Source organism: Terrapene carolina, unplaced genomic scaffold (genome assembly GCF_002925995.2).
Source record: "Terrapene carolina triunguis isolate 2854851 unplaced genomic scaffold, T_m_triunguis-2.0 Scaffold136, whole genome shotgun sequence".
NCBI classification, from domain to species: Eukaryota; Metazoa; Chordata; order Testudines; family Emydidae; genus Terrapene; species Terrapene triunguis.
In genome coordinates, this window is record NW_020664487.1 from 8049222 (window position 1) to 8066416 (window position 17195).

General features: G+C 41.2%; 1 protein-coding gene across 4 annotated transcripts in view; it reads left to right on the plus strand.

The window, feature by feature from the left end:
- SLC20A2 (solute carrier family 20 member 2) overlaps positions 1–17195 on the plus strand; it is a 67321-nt gene that overhangs the window by 4118 nt on the left and 46008 nt on the right. For 2 of the 4 annotated variants that reach the window (XM_024214696.3, XM_024214701.3), the window contains exon 1: positions 16510–16605. The exons of 1 other annotated variant lie outside the window; for it this stretch is intronic. The gene's annotated coding sequence lies outside the window, so the exon portion shown is untranslated. Of the gene's footprint in view, positions 1–16503; positions 16606–17195 lie in introns of those variants that run through there. One more of the 4 variants, XM_024214699.3, reaches the window with a different exon arrangement.

Below are 17195 nucleotides of genomic sequence, written 5' to 3' on the forward strand. Positions count from 1 at the left end.
GGGAGTATTCACCTGGGAAGGTTGCAGGGGAGTTTTGCTGGGACTGTCTGCATGGGGGATGGGAGACTTTCCTTGAGGGAAGTTACCTGAGCATGTAACATGAGAACCCAGGAAAGGGGTTGGAGGCCAGGTGACACCTCTGCCACTGGACAAAGGCTGGGGGAGGAGCCGGGGGAAGGCTGAGTAAGAGGGCTGGAGGGGGTTTGAGTTGGAAGCTGGCTGGGGAAATGGAGAGGAGCCCAGATGGGCTCTGGTCTCCCAACGGGGCTCTGGCCTCCCTTGTCTCCCCCCCGATGGACCTAACTGAGGGGGTCCTGTTGTCGGTACCTGCAAGACCTGTCTTGGACTGTGTTCCTGTCGTCTAAATAAACCTTCTGTTTTACTGGCTGGCTGAGAGTCGTGGTGAATCGCAGGAAGCCGGGGGTGTAGGGCCTTGTCTCCCCCCCCCCCCCACTCAGTGACAAGTGGTTATATTTTTTTCCCCTCTGTTGGGTAATACTACATTAAATTTCAGCAAATCATTCACTACATCATTTGGTTCCTGTATGAGCTGAGGGGTGAAAACATCTACTATTTAATGTTGCGTGATAGTTTGGGGTAGATGTGAGGGAGAGTACTGTTGTTCTGAGCTTAACAATGTAGACAAAGTAGCTAGCAAGCAACTTTTAAACATGTACAATTTAGATTATACATTTGTAAGATGTCTTTAACGTTTACCAGTTAATTGTCAATATTGACTATGTGAAAAAAGTAGTTACTTTCATGGTAATAAAGACCTATAACAAAGGGACATACGTAAGTTTGTAGCGTCTGGTGTTGAAATGATAAATCAAATTTCCTGCATCAATTCATAATAGCTTGACTAATAAGAACATACAGGATGTCTCATTACTAATTTTCCTGTTGACTTTATTCTTACTAGATTATTGGATCTCATTGGACAGGACATATTTGTGATCGTTTAAAAACTATGTGCCAGGTTTTATGTAAGCTGCATTTGTTTTGGAGAATGTTCCATAGAGATGGATCATTACATTTCCTGTTCGATTGCTCAGCCATATATAGAAAGATGGTATGGAATCTAGATACAAGGCAGTGCTGTATAATCCCAGAAAGTGTGTAAAGGACAGCTTTCATAGTCTGGTTTTGTTCAGCTGGTTTTGTTCATTGATGTTCCAGGGTTATGGCTGCAAATGTTTTGAACTTTGCTTTTTGCACACAACTCGAGGGTTTTTTAAGTAGTGATACCGTCAGTCTGAGAATATTGAATTAAATGTAAAAGTAACAGAGCTAAGGTAAATGATGCAATACTTAACAAGTGTAGTGCTTTTCGTCTTCAAAGTACTTTATAAACATTAACTAGTTTCTGTAAATTACAGATTAGATTTTTAAAATTGCTCAGCGTCTGGCGCTCTCGCTGCTCTCCAGGGGAGTTGCTAGGTGCCGAGGCTCTTGAAAGTATGGCCACTTAATTAGATGCCTAAATAGGAGCTGTTAGGTGCCAGGTTTTTTTGAAAATGAGGTCCTATAATCTTAACTAATCTTAACTATCCTAATTTAAGCACTTCTGTTGTTTGGTAAAAAATGATCTTTTGGTCATAACTAAAATATAGGGAGGTTTTGCTTAGTATTGTGCATACCTAAATTCTGCTGGCAGAGCTTATAAATTTAATGAAGCTGCAAATGTGGTTCTTAGGAGTCACACATTTGTATTGTTTGTGAGCACAATCATATAGGAGCTCTTAAGTTTTCTAACGAACTCTGCCGGTTACAATAATTGAAATATGCCCCCACCGACACACACAGACATATTTCAGGCTTTGCTAAAATTAATAGGGTCACATCCTCAGCCTGGTGTAAATTGGCATATCTCCATTGACATCAATGGAGCTATGTCAGTTTACACCTGATGAGAAATGTAGGACTTCAAGGGACTTCCAGCGGTCATTGAGTCTAACCCCTTGTGTTGAGACAGGGCCAAGTAACCTATACCACCACTGACAGGAGTTTGTCCAACCTGTTCTTCAAGCCTCCCATCATGGGGATTCCACAACCTCCTTTGGAAGAGCTTAACTACCCTTATAGTTAGAAAGTTTTCCTAATATCCAACCTAAATCTCCCTTCCTGTAGATCAAGCTTTTTACTTCTTGTTCTGCCTTCAGTGGATGTGGAGAACAGTTGATCACTATCTTCTTTATAACAGCCCTTAACATATTTGAAGTTTGTGGTAAGGTGACTGGTCCCCCCTTAGTCATCTTTTCACAAGACTAAACATGCCCAGTTGTTGTTTTTACTTTTCCTCATAGGTGAGATTTTCTAAACCTTGTTGCTCTCCTCTGTACTCTCCAGTTTGTCCACATGTTTGCTGAAGGGTGGTGCCCAGAATTGGAGACAGCTGAAGCCTCACCAGTGCTGAGTAGAGTGGGGCAATTACCTTCCAAGTCTGACATATGACATTTGTATTAATACACCCCAGAGCCTTTTTCTCAGCTACCTCACATGGTTGACTCATATTCTATTTGTGATCCACTATAGCCCCCAAATTCTTTTCAGCAGAACTACCATTTAGCTGGTTATTCCCCATTTCATAGTTATGCATTTGATTTTTTCCTTCCTAATTGTAGTACTTTGCACATATTGGATTTCATCTTGTTGATTTCAGGTCCATTTTCTAATTTGTCAGGATTGTTTTGAATTCTAATCCTGTTCTCCAAAGTGCTTGCAGTCTCACCCAGGTTGGTGTCATCCACAGATTTTATAAGTGTACTCTGCACTCCATGATCCAAGCCATTAATGAAAACACTGAATAGTACCAAACCCACGACTGACCCCTGCAGGACCCCATAGATATGCTCTCCCAGATTGACAGTGAACCATTGCTAACTATTCCTTGAGTACAGTCTTTCAAGTAGATGCGCACCCACTGTGTAATAATATCTAGACCACGCTGCTTTAGTCTGCTTATGAGAATGTCATGCGGGACTGTGTCAAAAGCCTTACAAAAATCATGGTATGGCCCAGGAGCTCCAGGGCATGGTGCTTATCAGATGTTAAACTCTGTCAGAACTTGGTTTTAAGGCTCCGTGTGATACATTGTGAGAACCACAGAAGAAACCTCTGCATGACTTACACTGCCCAACAACACTAGGAGCTCTGAAAGTGGGAAGACAATCCTGATAAGATCATGATGAACAGTACTATCTCATGGTTTACTTGTACTCCCCTGTCTTCATCCAGCTATTGTCTCTTGTTTTATACTTGGATTGTAAGCTCTTTGGGACAGGGATTGTTTTTATTCTGTGTTTGTACAGCACCTAGCACAGTGGGGTCCTGGTCCATGACTAAAGCTCCTAGGCACTAAGAAATACAAATAAATAATATTAATGATGCCTTCACCCCAGGATGCCTTGCGTGGTAGTCTCTTTTGTAACCTTAAATCATTAGTCATGGTGATTCCTTTTGACACTGTTATGAATCTTTTTATAACTCGATAATTTTACTTACATGTATATATGAATGGGCAGGATTGACCAGAAGCACAGCTGATTGTGCTGGGCTCCAGTGTGCTCCCCTTCTAAAGCAGCCTAATTTTGTGTGATCAGTAGGGAGGCTTGTCATGGTCTCATGATTCTCTGCTTCCTGAAGCATGACCAGGGCCAGCTCCAGGCACCAGCGTAGCAAGTAGGTGCCTGGGGTGGCCAATGAAGAGGGGGGCGGCACGTCCAGCTGTTCGGTGGCAATTTGGCAGTGGGGCCGTCACTCCCTCTCGGAGCGAAGGACCTGCCGCTGTAGAATGAAGTGGCAGTAGAGCTGCCGCCGATCGCGATTGCGGCTTTTCTTTTCTTTTTTTTTTGCTGCTTGGGGCGGCAAAAACACTAGAGCCGGCCCTGAGCATGACTCCCTCTTTTAAAATTTCTCTGAGGTCAAGAGTGCTATAGCCATGGGGCAAGATGCAATTGCATGCTCCACTCAGGCGAATATGCTGTTGCTCAACCCCTGTGCAGGGGAGAGTTGAAGAGTTTGCCACTACTTACCTTCCTCATGTGAGAGAAGACTCTATCACTACATGCCTTCCACCGGGGGAGAAGAAGTAACTTTTGTTGGAGGGAAACACAGCAGTATTAGCTCCCTTCTGTCTTTGGCCCAATGCACTGCAAGAACAGTAGTGTGAGAAGACCTGGCTACAAGATTGACCACTCCAGGTCTCAGTTTGGTCATGCCCATAGTTTGAGGAAATGAGTAAAAGACTATTCTGTCCACATTGCATGATTGGACTGTGTTTTAACCATGGTAGGCGGTGCTCTTATGTTGTAACCTGGTTCACTGACATGGTGGTTCTTTGACTGAAGATGTAGCCTTTGATGTGGACATGAGACAGCTGCTGCTTAGGAAGAGAAGGCTTAGTGCCTCAGACTCATGAGAGTGGAGATAAGATCATCTGCTTTCCAGTCCCACTCTTCAAGTGGTATAAGGGCTGGGGTGGGAGGGAGGAAGGGAGGGGTGTTTCCTGGAGTCACCTTCAGATGCTGAATGCAGCACAAACACTCCTTCCTACCTTCCTGGGGACTCCCTCTCATTTGGGAGGGATGGTGAAGGGGCAGGCACTGAAAGCTTAATGGCACTGCCGGCAGAGTTACTGAAGCCTATGGCAGGTGTCTGATGGAGGTTGTGAAGGGAGGAAGATTTTGCTGCTGTTTCAGCAGAGGGTGTAAGGAAGGCAAAGATCCTGATACCAAGAGCAGAAAAGAATGAAGGGCTTTGGCTGCTGTGAGATGGGGGAATCAAAAATGCTGCTTCCCCCAGTGGGTAGAAAGTGCGGGGAGCATTTAGCCAGCCAGTAGGGAGTGTTATCAATCTATGAAGGGTTTTAGGCAAGGCAAAGGGCTAGGAGCTAGGTATTTTTTAAAGAATGAAAGCTTAGCTCTTCATCTGACCTTTTTGTGGAATGTCTAAAATTGAGGGTGTTACTAAAGCTTAATAAAAATAATTCCAAACTCCAAGACTAACAGACTTGACAAATAGTCAAAGGAACCAATATTGAATTAGAAAAACAATAGACCAAATTTTACATTTCTGAGCCAAGCCCATTTTATTAATTTAAGATACGCAGTGGCAAAACCTGGTAACCTTTTCATAACTGAAAAATCTCCCCATTTTTCAAATACTTAGCCAGCATTCTTATCAATTACACCCACACATCCCTTTTTAAAAAAACAACTCCTCCCTGGCAGAGGTCTATGAATGACACATTTTAGGAGGCCTGGTTTAGCAGTGGTGAAATCTGAAGAGGATTGATTTAAACTAGGAGGATTTAGTGAAATCAGAGCAGTAGAAGCAAAATCAACTTTGTATATATAAATACAAACTTCGATTCTGCATAAACTTATGCTTAACTATACACATGGGTCGTCTCATTAAGGTGCTGACTAGGGCCCCAGTCCTACACGCACAGGTGTGCCTAACTATACATGTGGGGCTACATTCATGTGTAAAATAAAGCATGTGTATGTGTTGGCAAGGTCGGGATCGTAGTCAGCAACTATATAGATTGATTCTCCCTTTCCACAGATCATTAGTGAGGGTTTTTAAAATACAGCACTCAACATTTATTATCCTAGAGACATACTTTTTTTTTGTAATGCAAAATAGAAAGTTCTCTTTAGAGAGAACTGAACACTAAGTGGATGTACTGCTTACTAAAATATCGCCTGTATCATCCGGAAAGAATAGCCTGTAATATGCTTTTGACTGACACGGTGGGGTGTGAAGTTTAAATTCCTGTGTAGAAAGATGTACACTGGTTGTGCAAGGGGGTTCCATGTGATCATTTTATTTATGGCATGTTTCTCAGATGGCACGTTCCATGAATAGAGCAGCTGTTATGAACTTTAACCAGCATGGAGCTGTGAGTGCGTTTAACCTACTCCCTTTTACTATATTAAGATATTGCTGTAGGCCATGATGAGCAATATCAGAATTAGTTTGAGACACTAGTTTTATAAAATCAAGCAGTAGCTTAGTAAATACATTTTATTGACAGCAGATAGAAAACTTAAGCATCAAAAGGGCATATTTTTTGTAGCTCAACTTCAATGGAAAATTTAGATTAGGAATGCAAATTGGAAGCTGATATAAGCCTCCCACATCCATTTCTTTAGTGTTTAAAATGAAGAAAGGACGGGGCTGGAAGAAGAGGAGGGCTTAGATTGTTTTCGGAGGTGGGAAGAGATGGGATGGAGAGAAGGGGTTCTTGACTGTCTTTACCTATCCTCTTTACCCATGTCTATCGTGTTAAACAGCAGTGGAGCCATTAAATAAACTTGCAGAGATTTTCCTTCTTTTTGGTGATGAGCTGTGCATTGATAGAAGTTGGTGCATGGGCAAGACTTGGAAAAATGTATGTCCATAACTATTCTAATTGATACATTTACATGACCTGTATGTGGAAGATGGATTTTTTTTTCTGGCTTTAGGTAAATATAGCGTGTAAGAAATACAACTTTTTGTCTATTTCTAGCACAACTTATTGAAAATTGTAGCAACTAAAGCTCTCTCTCCTATGTGTTGTAACAGATTTCCTTATCCTGACTCTGTTTCTGCAGATCTCAGAGCTTTAGTATTCTAAGTCCATTAATGACTTAAAACTGATGAACCAGTGTTGCTCTTACTGCTTCTAAGAGTATCTCTGCCACAGCTGAAGGCAGCAGAGTTCTCCATCACTACTGCTATTGTGCTTGGACAGTAGCAATGTCGTGAGGGCCCAACACTAAACTTCTCTGCTTGAATTTCAGCTATTGTTGATGAGGTTAGGGGTCTGGGAGCAGCACTATGCTACAACATGTGATTTGGACCTTTGTTCCTCTTGGTTTGTGAAGGGCAGTGGGGAAGGGCCCGGACCATTATTGATTATTCCTTGCAATTTGTTGGTCTCCCCTACAGGAGGGGAAGAAGGACAAGGGGCAAGTGCTTTTAAGGAAGGTATTTTAAGGTCATTTCTCTAGAAATCAACTCTTGATACTGATACACAAAGTGGGGGGAGCAGGAAGGTGAACTTATGAGTGGATCCAGAGGGAAAAGCAATTGGTTGAATAAATGCCAACCTTCTCATAACCTCATAAATTTGGGCATCAGGTTCTTCTGGATTGAGAGTGAGAGGAATTAGATTTCACTTTACCCCAGTTTGAGTTACTAGTCCTTAATAGAGCTTAGTGGTTTAGAATGATTTGTTACTTGGTTAAAGATGTTGGAAAAGAAGGGAAATGGGCCTATATCCAGTGCCCTCTGTTAAAGTTTGAGTGGGCTGTTTATGTATAAACCAATGGCTCACGCTCACCTGGAAGATGGTGTTCAGTCATGGTCACCCCATCCAAAAATATATACAGCAGAAATATGGGGCTTCAGTGGTGGATGATGGAAAATTATTAGAGGCATGGAGAGACTTTGAATGAAGAATGGAATAGAGAAGGTAAATAGCGTCACTCATTCTCCCACTACAAGAACAAGAGGACATTCAACTAAATTGAAAAGCAGTACATTAAAAACCTTGATACAAAATGCATACTCATGCCACATGATGTTATTGAAGCCAAAAGCTTAGTGAGTTTCCAAGGAGGATTAGACATTTATATAGATAATGAGAACACTCAGAGTTATATTAAATAGGATTAAAAATAAATTAGGGATATAAACCTTCATACTAACTGATGAGGTTGGGAAGGAATTTCTCCTGTGGGAAAATTACATCATTGTCCACTATTTCTTGCATCTTCCTCTGAAGCATCTGGTACTGGTCACAGTAAAAGCCAGGATTATAGACTAGACAGACCACAGACTTGATCTGATATGGCAGTTCTTGTGATCAGCTATGATGTCCTATCTGGATAGAGTTCCCATGAGAAGGATTGAGAGGGTCTTTTGAAGTTTTACAAGGCAAGCTACTGCACACTATGGGCTCACTTTTCTATATTTTTTTAAATGAAAAATGACAACTTTTGTTGAAGTGGTATTAAAAGAAAGGGTCCAGAGGACTATCTACTTTCTTGGTAATACTAACATCTTACATAATTATGGAGCCCAGGATCGCTCTATGCCTGGGATCGGCAACCTTTGGCACGTGGCTCGCCAGGGTAAGAACCCTGGCGGGCCGGGCCGGTTTGTTTACCTGCCGCGTCAGCAGGTTCGGCCGATCGCGGCTCCCACTGGCCGCGGTTCGCCGTTCCAGGCCAATGGGGGCTGCGGGAAGCAGCAGTCAGCACATCCCTCAGCCTGCACCACTTTCCGCAGTCCCCATTGGCCTGGAGCGGCGAACTGCGGCCAGTGGGATCGGCCAAACCTGCAGTAAACAAACCGGCCTGGCCCGCCAGGGTGCTTACCCTGGCGAGCTGCGTGTCAAAGGTTGCCGATCCCTGCTCTATGCACTACTGCAATACAAGTACGTAATATAGTATAAAGAACTAAGATCTTGTACAAGCAGGCTGCTTTTTGCAGATTAGTTTTCTCAAGGATATCATGAAATACAAGAACACACCCTTGTTGTTTGAAGTACAAATTGACTTTAAAGGGTGTTCTGTCCAACATTGGGGATTTCAGCAAGGGCAGAAGAGAAAAGGGGTTGCTCTTTTGATGGTCAGAGTACGGCAGAGCACTAATAGAGCTAATAGTTCCAGCAGTTTTTACTGAGCTAGAGGATCCTCCTAGCAGTATTGGCACAACAACAAGAGTTGAAGTTGGTCTCAGCTCTCTAGTAAGTACATTTTTTCCCCTTCCTTGAAAAAAATCATTAAAGGTTTCCAATGGTCTGAACTTCAAGGTAGTGGACAGAGTTTGATTTTTCTGGTATATTTGGGCTCAGCTATTCCAAGATCCTTAGATACTTCTCACGTGTGTCTTTCCACATATAATGTTCAAAAAATGTACTTAGATATCCTGTACTCTCTATACATGCATGTGTGCGCGTGCACACACAGAGACCTGTGTCCATTGAGATTCTTGGATTCAGATAGACATACCTGTGTCCACTGAGACAGGTGAAGACGGCAATTTAAAATGGAGAGATATCAGTTTCTCCCTTTATGCAAATTATGTAGCGTGGTGGAAGATCCATGTTTTAAGGTATACCCTGATGCAGGAAGACTGGCTGTTGAGGTAGGAACTGAGGAAAGTGTACCTCTCAGTCCAGTGGTGAAAATTCGTAACGTTCTGCTAGATGGAGGACTTTTGCAGTTTAGTCCACTCTTTGTCTGTCTCTGCTCCATGGCACTCCGCTAAACTCCTGAACTCTGTGGTAGCCCCCTGCTCTGTCAGCATGTTACTTGTTAGATGGCATGCTGGTCGAGGCACAGAACTTGCGGGCTGGTTGTATCACAGGTCTGTTTGAAGAAAACAACTCTAGAGAGCCTGGGATTCTTGAGAAATTCACAAAAATGATGCAAATATATTTCTACGTGGGTACTTATATGGCCCTCAACACTTTAATACCCAAGCACTTGGGATTTATTGTGGTTTCCCTCTAGCAGATTCTCAAATGCCCCCTGGAAAGGACACTGAGGACAGATCATATGGTTTCTTTCTGTATCCATCCAAGTTTTAGTCCCGAGCCACCTCATCTACTATAATCTACAAGGCTCAAAGCACAAGCCCTCTGGCGATAGAGAGTGAGAACCCATCTGTATGCTCATCCCTTCTTGCTAGAGGTGTAAGACGAACTGGCATGATTGCTCTGTCATTTGGAGCAGGTTGAGGGATGTTAATTATGCAGTCTATTGTGGGGCAAAGTGTCCCTATGTGGCTAGAATGCTATCATTAAATAGATTAAAGAGGGAAGGAGGGATTTGTATTTAATCTCATGAGGTTAAACTCATGGGAATTGGAATTTAAGGAATTTGGGATGGCAGCTGATAAAGAGGAATGTGTTGTGGTTCTCCTGGGAAGGGATTTTGGTGCTGGTGTGTGTTTAAAGATGGCCTTGCCCCTAGTAGGGACAGATGGAATTGCTTTAGTTTCTGTTCTCTGTGAAAGAATTAAGAGAGCAGTTTTGGGTAACTGCTCCCCTGTCTAGAGGGGTTTGTGACTGTTGCAGAGTTCCGTTCTGTCACCCCTCCAATTCAGTGTCTATGTGAGACCGTGAGGCACTTTGGGTTAGGGTGTCTCCAGTCTCTGGGTGACTCTCATTGCTACGCTTTCCTCTCATTTGACTTGGAAATGGTTGGTCTCAGGACTCGGATGGGAGTAAACCAGCTGAGGTAAAACTGAGGGTTATGTTGGTAGATTGGGGGAACTACTAGCAAAAAGACCAGAAGCCTGCAACACTTATTTTGGGATGTGGACTTCACCAGAGTAATACAACCCTTTGTAACCTCATGGTTAGATTATTCTGAGGTCAGTGGAGCATATGGCAGTTATGTATTTGTTTTGTACCTGTGTTTTACAAGATACAATTATCAGAATGTCTGTGCCCTGGAACTCTTCCCCCCCTAGAAGACAGGTGGGGAAACCTAGAGGAAAGATTTGCATTTTGGGGGGGGGGTGTAATATGTTTTCCACCATTATTGTGGCATAGAACTCTAGATCTCCTAGGGCGTCCTGCAGATGGAACCTGGATAGAAAGAACTTAAATCTCATTCCGCAGTGGATGAGTCAGCAATTTCTTTTAGCTGACCTGGCTGCTGGAGATTAGATCCAGAGGCTTTGGCAATAGATCCCATCCTCCAGGGCATGTAAGGATAGCATAAGTTTTCCTCCCATTCACCAAATTATCATGGACAGAGGCTCAAATGAAGAGCTTGTACTGTTGACCCCAATGCTGGCAGTATTGGAACTCTCTGGTCTTGAAATAGAATTCCCTTTTCCTAAAAGGACCTCAAATCAAAGTTAGGGTTTTATTAAAGACACAGAGGAAAGTTGTTGTGCGTCCTTCTTTTTTTCACCCCTGTGATGTTTCCTGTTTTGCTTCTTGAGATACAGGTCTCATGATGAGGAGCTTCTTGGAAATGGAAGTCTGTTGGATGAGTCGGAATGAAGAAGAGTCACAAATTTAAGAAGTTGGCTCAAGTTTTCATTGCAGGCATTGGATGTTTCTGAGACCAAGCCCTGTGAGAAGAGCATGGGCAAAGAAGAGGGAAATGTAGATCCAGTCTTTATAGGAGGAAGCAGGGACTGCAGGATCTGAGAGAGGACATTCCACATACAGCACATAACTTTTTTTTTGTTCTTCTCCTTCATCTATGAACTATAACACTTCTTGTTTCTCTGTTCTGGAAATTTAAAAAAATAGAACTCATATCTGTGTCTTTAATACAAACCTGACTTTCCTTTGAATTCACCCTCAGAAAAAGTATGAATTCACTGCACTTAGATTTTTCTTGATGATTGGATAGCTGCTTCTTTGTATTTTGGAAACAGATTTTCTTTTTATAGGAACATATTGAGTTCCTAGAGAAGTTTTCAGCATGTACCAGTTACAGAACATGGCATAGCCGGGCTTTGCTTATATTTAACAAAGCAACTTGTAATACAAAATATTATAAATGTGCATTTAAATCTGAGGAAGAACTCCAGTCCCCTCTCGTTCTATTTGCCCCATGGTATATTTACTTTATAAAATGTTCCTGTCCTGTACTCTAGGTGCATGTCAATATCAAATAGACTTTAAAAAAATCGAACTGCTTATCAATCGTCCCAAAATGTTCAGCCCAAAAGAACTTGGAACTTTTACTTCCCAACTTCTCTTCTCCTCAAATCCCTGCTCCTCTTCAAGCTCCTGGGGAAACAGGATAAGCTTGTTCATGTTCTGCGTAGGCCAATGGACATTGGCTTTGCGTGACCAAAGGTTGAAGGCACATTCCAGAGTTGAGTGTTATTCACTGAGCAGAGCTTGTGATCAGCTTCTTCCCGTCTAAACCAAGGGACTGTTTGCTGAGGCACTTGAACTGATTCCAATGGCCTCCGTATGAGGCAGGGTGAGAGGTGATCTAAAGTAGCCAGGGCCCAAATCATATAGGGATTTAGAAGTTGAAACCATCACCTTGAATTGTACCTCAAAATGAATTAGGAAGCCCTTGGAGATCATGGTGCACAAGTACGATGTGAAGTACTGCTAAATACTTTGGCCAAGCTGTTCAAAAATCACCTAAAGTTTGTGATTTTCAAAAGTCAGAATGGCCAGCAACTCCCATTGATGTTAGTGGGGAGCTGTTGGGTGTTCAGGACTTCTGAAAGTCGGGTTACTTATTCAGAAGCATAACTTTAGGTTCTTATTTTTTAACATGTTGGCCCCTGTATGAAGCATCTCCAAATACCAGCTAGCCATGTTCTGCACTACCTGAGTGATTTTCAAGCTACACATGATATTGCCTAATGCAGTGGTTCTCAAAGCCGGTCCGCCGCTTGTTCAGGGAAAGCCCCTGGTGGGCCGGGCCAGTTTGTTTACCTGCCACGTCCGCAGGTTCGGCCGATCGCGGCTCCTACTGGTCGTGGTTCGCCGCTCCAGGCCAATGGGGGCTGCGGGAAGGGTGGCCAGCACGTCCCTTGGCCCGCGCCGTTTCCTGCAGCCCCCATTGGCCTGGAACGGTGAACCGCGGCCAGTGGGAGCCGTGATTGGCCGAACCTGCGGACATGGCAGGTAGACAAACCGGCCCAGCCCGCCAGGGGCTTTCCCTGAACAAGCGGTGGACCGGCTTTGAGAACCAGTGGCCTAATGTGTTATGATCATGTAATTATACCTCATTGTTTATAATCAGTATGTGCAAGGGGGCCTTTAAAGTTTGCCTGACATGTACATTTCAAATCTTAACGTTTAATATAGTTTTCTGTATTTAATAGTGTTTCTGATGAAGGTGGATAAGAAATCTGCTGGTCTTTCTAATCTGAAGAAAACAATGTAACTGTAATGGTGTTCAACCCTTAATAAAATGTTAGTTATTTTTTGCATCATGACTAAATGCTTGGCTTTGGGGGTTGGGATTTTTATATATCGAAAATTTATAAGCTTAGTTGTTGATAGGTATAGTTCTTTAACGAATAATTTGTATAATTTCACTTCCAAGTAAATAAATGTAATTAGATGAATTTATTAGTGTGTTGGAAATGGTTTAAAGTTTATGATAAGGGAACAGACATTTTAGACACCATAATGGACAGTATATCCTGACTCACCTTCCTAGCCAACAACTGTACTGTATTCTAAACCAGTATTATTTTGCTAAGTAAAGAAACAATGAAAATCCCCATATAACTGAACTACTAAACTATAATTGGATTCAAAGTGTCTGCTTTTAGAGATTTTATCAGTGATATCCATTTTAAAAAATGCACTGTATTACTGTATATGGCATACTGATCTATTAGTAGCTCCCAACTAATGTGAGACACTACAGTGATGGGACCATATAAACACCTGGATAGACCGTCCATTCTGAGAAGTTATTCCTGATGCAATACTAAAACCTTTTTAGGATTCTTCAGCTGCTGATGCACAAACCAGTACATTTAAAAAAAACCCCAGCTACCATCCATTAGATTGGAACATGAAACCTGGACATTTATCGGTGTCTATGTATGGTTCTACCCATTGCTGATGTTTCTCCCAGCTTCACTTGTTTCATGATACGTACCTTGTTCAGCTAGGCATTCCTTCGAGGCACTCTTCTTACTGGTGTTCTTTTAAGATCTCTATTAAAGCTTTACTGGTTAGAGAGAGCTGTAAAAGTGAGGGACTTTGTGTGCTTTTACTTCTCTCCTATCTTGAGATGCAGCTACAGGTATCGGAAGAGAAAATCCCTATGAATATAGGTGAAAACATCCCTCTAGAAACCCAAATATTAGTAGAATCACAGGATTAGCAGATTAGGAGAGGGTGCAGTCAGCAGCTTCTTTCTTATTTTAAATGTTTCTTATTAGTCTATGAAGAGGAGTGTGGCTTGAATTTGATAAAGTTCTCCTCCGTACAGCCCAATGCCCCAGAATTGAGCATGAATTGCAGCAACGGTTTTCACAATTCTGGGTTATTTTGGGATGGTGGAAATATATTTTTGTTGATTTTGAATAAATTACAGGGTAATTTAGATGCCATGGTTTAATCTTGTCTAGAACAAGGAGCTGTTAGAGGAACTTGTAATAGATGGATTTGATGAAGACTGTACCAAAACCTTTTATATTTCAGTGGGCTAGATATTTGAGTTTTGATGGGCATTAGGTTGTTTTTCCATACTCAAATCTGTTCCTCATAATTTTTTGTTTTTATTCTTTGCTTTACTTGTTTCTTCAGTGGCATGCTATATTACATACTCATATTTTTAATGTGATGGAAAACCTTTCTGGGATTATGAGTTTTCCCATGACTGAGGTCCATGATGTTGATTAAACAGAACAAAAACTTTAAAGATGTTTCCTTTTATTATGTTTGCTTTTCTTTGATTTAAAAGTTTAGATATTTTTGTCTATGCAGTTTAAAATGAAGGATAAAATAACCTCTGTGACAGGGCCAACAACCGCTCGAAAAACAACCGCAGACAACTGCACTCTTGGGCCTGAGTTACTACATGGGGTTGGAAGTCCTATTTTTTTGGTTAGCAGTAAATATATCTGTTAAACCAGACATAGGGAATTCTTTTAATCTGGGTGCATTCATTCATTTTTACTGAGTGGGAGTTTGTGGGAATTAGGGTTGGGTTTGGGGTTTCGTTCTTGGAAATTCTCACTTCACAGCTGGAACAGAAGAGAGAGATGACACTTCAAGATGGATATATATACTGGAGTTTTACCAAGCCAGATGCAAAAGGCCAGCAGTGACAAACAGAAGGAATATATTTTAAATCCACCTCTGTCTTTACATGCTAAAGACTGTTCCAAAAAGTGGATATTTTGCATTCCCTCCCCCCATCAAACCTGGGGCCCAATCCTACAAACATTGATAGTGTATATTCAACCATGAGTAGTCCCTTCATTAGGGCTACTTGAGAGTCCCTTTAATCAGATGTGTAAGAATCTGCAGGATTGAACCCTTGTCTGTATTATTAAAACAATGTCACTGAATAGGTATGGAAAGGCCAATAGGAAAGTGCTAGGTGCTTCAGGCTTTCTCACGCCTGAAACTTGTGAGCATAGTCATCAGTTATTCTAGAATGAAAAGGAAAAACTCTACAACCAAACACAGCGATGTGATTTCTTAACTAAATTATCAAGTATAATGCAAGCTTAATAGCATTTTGGATCTTGAACATAATTAAAGGCAATGTTGTCTATGAGGGATTGTTGATTGGAAGAGAGGACTGAATTTTATCTTTGACTTTGACTTTAGGCAGCTATGCATTGTTGTTTTGTAACTGGAGTTTTGCCCTACTGATTCTTTATGTGGAAGACAATGTAGACTTGCTAGAATGTCTGAGACTCCTTGTAAAGAACTGAGTCACCTTTCAGATTCACTAAAAGTTACACATGGATGACTATGATCCTCAACTTAATCTGGGAACAGACAACTAGTTTAGACATCTCTAAACACTCCTTACTAGGAAAGATACTTTATTCAATAATTTTAAGGATGGGATTTTCAGAACTGGCTGCATAGTTAGCCTCCTAAATCCATATGTAGGCACCGAAATCAATAGCTTGATTTTCCCAAATGTTCACCACCCAGCAAATCCCATTGCTTTCAGCACTTTTTAAAATCAGGCCACTTTTTAGACACCTAAATATGGACTAGAACTAGGATCATAACTATGCATCAAGTTCTACATGTTTTGGTCAAAATGTTCAATTTAGAACATAATTTATTGGTAAACCTGAAAACTCAAATTAAGTTTACTGAAATCTGAAACATTATGATGGAAATTTTACAGTAAATATTTTTTCATATAAATCAGTTTTTCAGTTGTATGCTAAACTTAAAATAGTAACGCAAATATCTTTTATAAAGCTAACCCAGGTGCTTTTTGGGGAGAGAGGGGGGAATAAATCTTTGCTAATGTATATTAATAAGAATGTTTTTAATTTGTAGGAAAATGGATCAAGGAATTTTGATTGGGTATTTTAATGTGAAGTTTTACAACAAAGTTTTGTGTGCTTGGGCCTCAGTCCTGTAAACATTCGTGCACATGCTTAACTTTATGCACTCTGAGTTGTCCCATACAAGCCAATGGAACTACTACTCACATGAGCAAAGTTACACACAAGCAAACATCTCTTTAGTACTGTTAAAGCAGTTTTCATACTGTGAAATACATAGATACTTGGTCCTGCTTTTGAATAGCAGACTTGTAACTTTTCAAAACTACTTGATCGTGCTAAAAATCCAAGCAGTGACTTCTGAAAATGAGATTTCCCCCCTATCTGTGCCAGTGCTTTGAAAGGGATGGGGGCGGAAGAGAACATTGTTTCTTTTAAGATGAGCTTTATTGGATTGGTTTGTATGGTGAATATAATCATGACGCTATGTTATGTTTGATCAGTGCCCGCCCCCGGCAGAATAACTTGTTAAGAGGAGGCAGATTTTCACATAGTGAATAAATCCCTGGACACACATTGCTTGTCGGTGTTGTCTTGACTGTCTCATGTATTGGAGTTAATTTTATCCAGGAGCTGCTGTGTAAGTTGTAGAACTGCTTACCCAATGTAAGTTTGTATGTTCAGTTGTGGCTCTGCCGAATGTGATAAGGTATCTATTTTAGATTTCAGACTCTGTATACAGTCAGGAGGGAAGTCACTTGAAGAATTAATTTAGCTCCTCTTTCTCTTTGAAACAGCCTGTAAATATTAGGTGAATTTTTAACATTTGTGTGTCTTTACAAAATCTGTTTTTGGTATCCTTCAATACTTATTGTTTGGTTTCTAGTCCAGGAACTAAAGTCTGTAGTGTCAAACAATAAAAAGGTTTGATTGATTAGCAAGTTTCTACTCATTTGCTGCAAGACAAAATCTCAGTTCTTCCAGCAACCGTTTTTAATTTAAAACCGAATGAGCAACAAGGACTTGTAGCTGCTTGCATTTGTTTTCCCAGCCTATTTCTTTGATTTCTTTATATGGTGAATTGAACCTCTTTAAATAACTAGTTAAACATAACTGCTGTTTGTATTTTCAGTGACTCTTCTGCAAACGTTCTGAATTCATTTCACCAACAGAACAAAATGCCCATGTTTAATATTTCGTATGGGTTGAACAGGAACAGTAAAGAGAAGCTTGATCTTAAAAATATGCGTAAAGGA